Genomic DNA, 7205 nt, shown 5'->3' with positions numbered 1-7205 from the left:
AGAAATAGTCCTACAGAGAACAAAGTACAATTTTTAAAACATCTGTATTGGACCAAATGCAAAATAGGGAGAAAATTATGAGGATATTGAAAGATCGAGTTATTTTGGGAAAAAATGTAGGAAAAGATTTGTACTTTATTATGAAAAAAAAAAAAAAGAAGATTGGAGAATTAAGTACCAGCTTAAATATCTACTTCCCCATCTATATAACTTTTTAATGAAACTCACTCAAGTAAATTCATCAAGGACACCCTCATTGACAATAATAGTAATTTAAAAATATTTTAATTTAAATAAAATAAACATTTTTAAAAATCTGAACTTTGCTAACATTGAATAAAATGGACAGTTACATGGTATAACAGAAGATTGTTCATGAAACTGATCTCTCTATCATGTATAAATTTCCTTTTTTTGCTGAGACAATTGGGGTTAAGTGACTTGCCCAGGGTCACACAGCTAGTAAGTGTTAAGTATTGAGTGTTTGAGGTCAGAGTTGAATTTCAGGGCTGGTGCTCTCTCCACTTTGATACCTAGCTGCCCCTAAATTTCCTTTCTTTTAAATATATAATATAACAATCATAATTTTGAAAGCTGCCCTACTTCTCTCTTAATCTTTTTGCTTTTCCATCTATTCCCAGTGCATTCAAAAAAAATGCCTGAATGACTTTTCTTTTCTTCTATTGTAACCCTTCCTTCTATTCCAACCTCCAATTAGAAAAAAAAAAAGAAAAATAAAGTTCTTCAAACAAATATGATTAGTCCAGCGAAACAAAATCATATGTGTGCCTTATTCTGCATCTTCTATCCATCATCTTTCTATTAATAGTTATATGTGCTTCATCATTAGCTTTTGGGGACAGTGGTTGGTCATTACATTAAATAGTTTGGAAGTCTTTTGAAGTTTATTGTTTATAATGTTATATATTAGTCCTCTTCAGAAATGAAAGACAAAAGAATGACAATTTAATTTATGTATGATTGTTATAAAAACTTTAATGTTGTTAGCTCAGAAATTGTGATGTATATTGTTGGAATCTTTACAAATTGTTAAGTCATTAGAGTTGATAGAGACAATAATTATCTAATTTAGCATGGTTAAGTATGATTGATCTGATCCTACAAGGAGATGTTATGGGCCAGAAGAAACAAGGTACTAAGTGGAACTGAGAAACAATGCTTGTGTTCACACCTGTATTCATTGAAGTCCACACGTTTGGGAGCTTTCAGGGTTTAGTATGAGATATCCGAATTCACACCTCCCTTAATCCTTGCCTCCGGAAGGAAGAGTCAATCTTTGGGAGATCATATATAAAGAGGCTCTTAGCTTCGGGTTAGTGAGTTACTTCGGAATATTGCCAGGGGTCAGAGAGGAGAACTCTGGGAGATTGAGAGCCAGAAGCTTTCTCTCAGAGGCAAGACAGATTCATTTCCAACTTTCACCTTGGTACTGGCTGGAGGGTGGAGAAAGCAGAGGCAGAAGCAAAGGACAAAGCTGCAAGACCTCTTAGAACCAAGGAGAGAGAGAGAGGCCTCTAAGAAAACTAACCGGGCTACATTGGAGACAATAAAAGATCTGAACTTTTAGCACCTGGCTGCATTTGGGTGATTATTACTTTTAATTGAAACTAAGGCTGCCTCCAGAAACCCTCCCCAAGAAACCTGCTCTCAGAGAGAACCTTCATGTTATATTTTAAAGAAGAAAAACACCACATTTAAGTATTTGGTGACTATGGGGCACATAAAGACATTTGCCCATTTGTGTCTTGGCTAGCAGAAGTATGATTTTTAATTTTTCATTGTAAAATAGAGATGAGTCATTTCACATAAGAAAGTCTATTTTAGAGCAGCAAGGTTGGTCAAAATCTGATTTCTTTTATACATATATAGACATATATACACACATGTACATATAACATATATGTATATATGTACATTTTTACAATTAAATGTACAAATCATTTTTAACATTCATTTTTTAAAATTTTGAGTTCAAATTTTTTCCCTCCTACTCCCTCCTTAAAAAGATAAGCACTTGTGAGGTATAAAATGCCAATAGCAGAAAAACTGAGGTACATTTTTCTCTGGGCAAGATAACAGTTTATTATCAGTATCATGTCTAGCTTCCTCAGTAAGACTAGGGATAAAGGTGATGGGAATATAAATTGAATTTCTTCTCTTTGTAATTTCTAGTTCTCAACTAAAATTAAATTACTACCCTTTAACTTGAGCTCTCAACTAATAGTAAATTATTACACCTTAACCTGTGTGTGAAGTTAGGTCTTGAAGTCTTAAAGTTGTGAGGCTTTGCCCAGTTGTCAGTTTGCTGCAAGAATCCAGCACAACTTCTCATACTTGACTATTTTAAACTGTTATCTATGCTGGTAAATCTTAGAATTCTGTAATTTATAGATGAGGACATCTCAAGAAATCTTTCCTATATCAAATTCATAGAAAGCATTACCTTTTATATTTCTAAACAGTTTTCAAACATATTGACATCAGTCTCAAAATAATCAAATCTATAACCCAAAAGAATCCAGATAAAAATGGATTTTTTCCTAATATTTCTAATACAATCAATCATCAAATTTATGTTGGGCACTTCACAATCATATCATTAGGTTCTCCCAATAACCCTAGAGGTAGGCACTACTTTTATCCATTTTACAGATTAGTACATTGAGGTAAAGCAACTTATTTTAATATCATTAGCAAATTTCCCAAAATTAGAGTCTAATTTAGATTTCTCTGGCCTATGCATTTTCCCATCATTTTGTCTTAATGCTAGTAAAATAAATTTTGACTTAGAATGATGGTCTTACTAAAAGAACACATTCCCTTTAAAATGAGACCAAAATAAAGTCAAACATAATATGGAGAAACACATACACACACAATACATTTACAATTGGCATCATATAGAATATCAATTTTTATTTTATTTATTTTACATGGCTTATTTATTTTAATCACTTCATATTATAAGGGCCCACTACTTCTAGCTAGTCTATTGCCAAATATTTAAGAGTGACAGTCTTGTATTGAATTCTGATTTATCATAATTATCCTAATAGAATAGCACACTTAGACCACATTCTGAGGACATATTTCACCAAATCAAACCTAAGTTTTATAACCACTAATGGCAATATTTAAAATCTCAGAAATTTTTGGCACTTCAAGTATGAGAACCAATTGCTCTCAATTAACTTATTTTTAGAGATACATGGTAGCAATTCCCAGTTTTCTTTAATTTTTTTCTATTTATTTTCAGATCACCTAAAGAACCTGATCAAGTTCTCCTTCTTTTACTTGCTCTTAGAATGAGATGGTGTGAGACCAGAGACAGCTTTGAGTTTCTATTCCCCTGCTTTGGAGCCTGGGAATGTCCAGCTGCAAAATCTCATTGTAATAGTTCTATTAAAAAACAAAACAAAAAATCCATGAACTTTCCTATGTTCTCCTTATTTCTATGAAATAAAAAATCTTCCTTTTTTTCAATATGTTTTAACTGCAGCTTCTTTTTTAAACTACCCCTCCTGAGTCTTTTAAAATCTTTCTTACTTCCTTCATATTCTTCTAAATTTTGCTTTACTTGCTCAATTCCTAAAATATGTGTTTAATATTATCCCAGACAATCTATAGAATTGAATTTCTCCTTTAGCACAAAAAGTTGTTAATCACAACCATTGGCTTACTGTCAACCCTGAAAATAAATGATCAGAGAGTCACAAAGGTTATACACCAACTGTTTAGTCTGAAAAATAAAATAAAATACCAAATTTCTCACAGGGGTTATAGACAAAAAGCCTTTATTCCTTTAGAGGAAGGAAATTAGGCATGTCTGCTGGAGTCTCCTCCAGGACCAAGGAGATCCAAAGCAGTGATATATATAGTTGTGATTAGATAAAGAACCACATGGTGAGATATAATGGCAATAAAGCAAATTTGCTTAGTGACAAAAGGTCTATTCATAGCATGGCTTCAAGAACTGAATATGGCTCCTGCAATTGCTTGTCCAAGCTCAGGGAACCACCTGGGACTGGCTTGGGCCAATTTTGTGATTTAGTAAAATTCATACAGAAGGTGAGCTCATCTTGTTATGCCAAGTTCAGGGCATAGCTTCCTGATGGTCTTTAGCTTTGGAACACAGGATATCTCCTAATAGTAAAAAAAAAAAAAAAAAAAAAAAAAAAAAAAAAAAGAATAAAAAGAGAGGAGTGAACTTGGCATATGGGTCTTGACATTACTAAATTCTTACTTCCCAAGCTGTAAAATGCATTTTAACGCAGGTGATCTTTTCACTAGCTTGCTTAAAACAGCTAAACTCTGTTGAATTATGGCTTGATTAGTTGTGATTCTGGTACATGAAATTCTAGGAGATGAAAATATGTCATATCTCTCCCACTCTCCCAGAAGGAAAGAAAGAGACACATATTCCACAATCCTAGTCCTAAAATATGAAGCATTTTTTTGTGAGAAAAACTTCTAAAATCTATTAAGACATTCTTAGTAATTATAAAAATCCTTAAAGCATAACATTTCAAGGCAGGAGGCCCGCGGTGGCTTTTACTGTTGTTAAGGCATAGGAAGTAGGATTCTGAGTTATCCCATAGCTGCTTAACAGATTACAAAAGTCTGTTCTATTCAAATTAAGGTTTGATCACTTGGCAAACAGGGTTAAATGACCTGAACAGTGTCACATAACTAACAAGTATCTGAGGCTAGATTTGAACTAAGAAATATGAGTTTTCCTGACTATAGGCCCAGCCATTTTGTCCATTGTATACACTGGGGCATCTAACACTCTCTCTCTCTCTCTCTCTCTCTCTCTCTCTCTCTCTCTCTCTCTCTCTCTCTCTCTCTCTCTCTCTCTCTCTCCCTCCCTCCCTCCCTCCCTCCCTCTCTCTCTCTCTCTCTCTCTCTCTCTCTCTCTCTCTCTCTCTCTCTCTCTCTCTCTCTCTCTCCTTCTCTCTCTCTCTCTCTCTCTGTCATTGCCGGCAAAATTCTTGCAACAGTCCTCTTTAAAAGGTTGACTCTTCACCTGGAAAATGATCTACCTGAGAGCCAATGTGCCTTTAGAAAGGGCTAAGGAATGGTTGTATGATGTTTGCTTCTAATCACTCCAGGAGATATGTCGGGGGGCAGAATAGAGTTCTATATATAATGTTCAATGTTTGTGGATAAATTTCTTTGGGTCTCAATTTCCTCAGGTGTAAATGGAAGGATTTGATCTTGTTAGTCATGAGGACTTGTGGACAATCATGGCAAAATTTAGTTGTCTTGAATTCGCCGTTATTGTATATCAGTTCCATGATGGCATGCTTGCATAGGTTCTGGATGATGGACAAATGCTCTTATGCATCCCCATCACTAATGGAGTGTATTGCTCCCATGCCTATTATCATGATGCTTGTCAGATGCCTTCAATGAGGACAAAAATAGCATCAAGGTCAGCTGCTGCACTGATGGTAAATAATTTAAACTGAAAAGACTATAAGCCAAGACTAAAATTGTGGAGGGCTGGTACATGATTTTTTTGATTGCAGATGATTGTACAGTTAATGAAGCTTCTGAGGCTAATATGCAACAAAATATAGACCAATTCTTTGCTGCTTTTGGCCTAACAATTAACTCCAAGAAAACACAGGTTTTCCACTATTCATATGTGAAACCCTTGGTCACAACAAATGGAGACTTTATTTTTAATTTTTTTATTAAAACTTTTTATTTACAAAACATACGCATGGGTAATTTTTCAACATTGACCCTTGCAAACCTTGTGTTCCAAATTTTTCCCTCATTCCCCCCACCCCCTCCTCTAGATGGCAGGTAATCCAATACATGTTAAACATGTTAAAATATATATTAAATCCAATATATGTATACATATTTATGCAAGTAACCCTAAAGAAATCTCTTGCAGAAATCCTGTCTACCTTTTCTGGATGCCAGCTTTTAGCACCAAAACTGGTGGTTAGTTAAGGGGAAACCCGTGGATTATTTGGAAATGTTGGTGCTTTCGATATAAATGGAGACATAGGATTAATCCCTATTAGCTCTTGCTTTCTGTGTCTATGTTCATCATGCCATGCTCCCCCAACATTGATGGCACTGCCAATAGATTCAGTGTTTTGTTTGGGCTCACAGTTTATGAGGTAATGGGGCAGTATTAGGGCCAGACCTGGAGATTATCTCTCTCCAGAAGTAAATTAAAGGATCATTGTGTCATAAATTGAACTGATGAAAATATCTAAAACGAAAATAGCCTGTTGTTATTCTCAGTTTTGTCACCAGATGTCTCCAGAGACCACATTAGACAAAACTCTCCAAGCAGATTAGTAAACTATATGTGTGTTTTTGTGTGTGACTTAATTTACATAGACACACATTCAAAATCCATTTTTCATTCTTGATTATTACCCCCTTCATTTAGGGAAGAGAGCTCCTTGAGGAGGAACTCTTTCAAGGGATTATTTGCTAACCCATAGTTGAGAGTATCCCTTGAGGGATAATACCCTCTTCTCATCTCACCCCCAAATTCCCTCAAGGGATCATTTTCCCCAGATTAATCTGGTGGGCCCTCCTTGAGAAAAAAAGTTTTCCTTTAAGAGATTGTCCTCTGGGAGTGCACCCAGGTTATGTACCGCCAATTATTTCCAAATTATTACACTGAACACAAAACTAGCACATCACAATAAGGTAGATAAAGTTGCAACTTTTGATACAAGATAGATAAAACTGTCTCCAGTGCGAATAGTAAGTAGCCAGTGGACTACTTACCTTCTTGCTGAGGGAAGATTTTGGGTTCAGGAAGAATAGACAGTTCGTAATATAAATCCCTAGAAGAAATACTCCTCTCAGTTGGAACAAGAGAAAGGAAAGATTCCACTAAGGGAGTCTAAGGGACTAAACCTTCTCCTCTGATTTGGATGGGACTTCAAAAACTGTGGCACCTAAAATGCCAACAATAAGGTAACTGAGGCATGCTTTCTCTGGACAAGCTAATAGTTTATTACCAGCGATGTATGTAGTTACTGATAAAGTGGATCACTCTGGCAACTTTTGTAAAACCAGGGACCCAGATGGTACAGGTGAAAAAAAAAAAAAAAAACATACATTTTTATAGAGACACAGGAAAGGAGGGGGTCTGGGTAGTTGAGAAACCTTATGAATTATTGCAACAGGAGAAAGTGTGTTAG

The sequence above is a fragment of the Antechinus flavipes genome, chromosome 2 (genome assembly GCF_016432865.1).
Source record: "Antechinus flavipes isolate AdamAnt ecotype Samford, QLD, Australia chromosome 2, AdamAnt_v2, whole genome shotgun sequence".
Taxonomy (NCBI): Eukaryota; Metazoa; Chordata; class Mammalia; order Dasyuromorphia; family Dasyuridae; genus Antechinus; species Antechinus flavipes.
The sequence above is the reverse complement of the archived record's forward strand: the minus strand, read 5'-3'. Positions refer to the sequence as shown.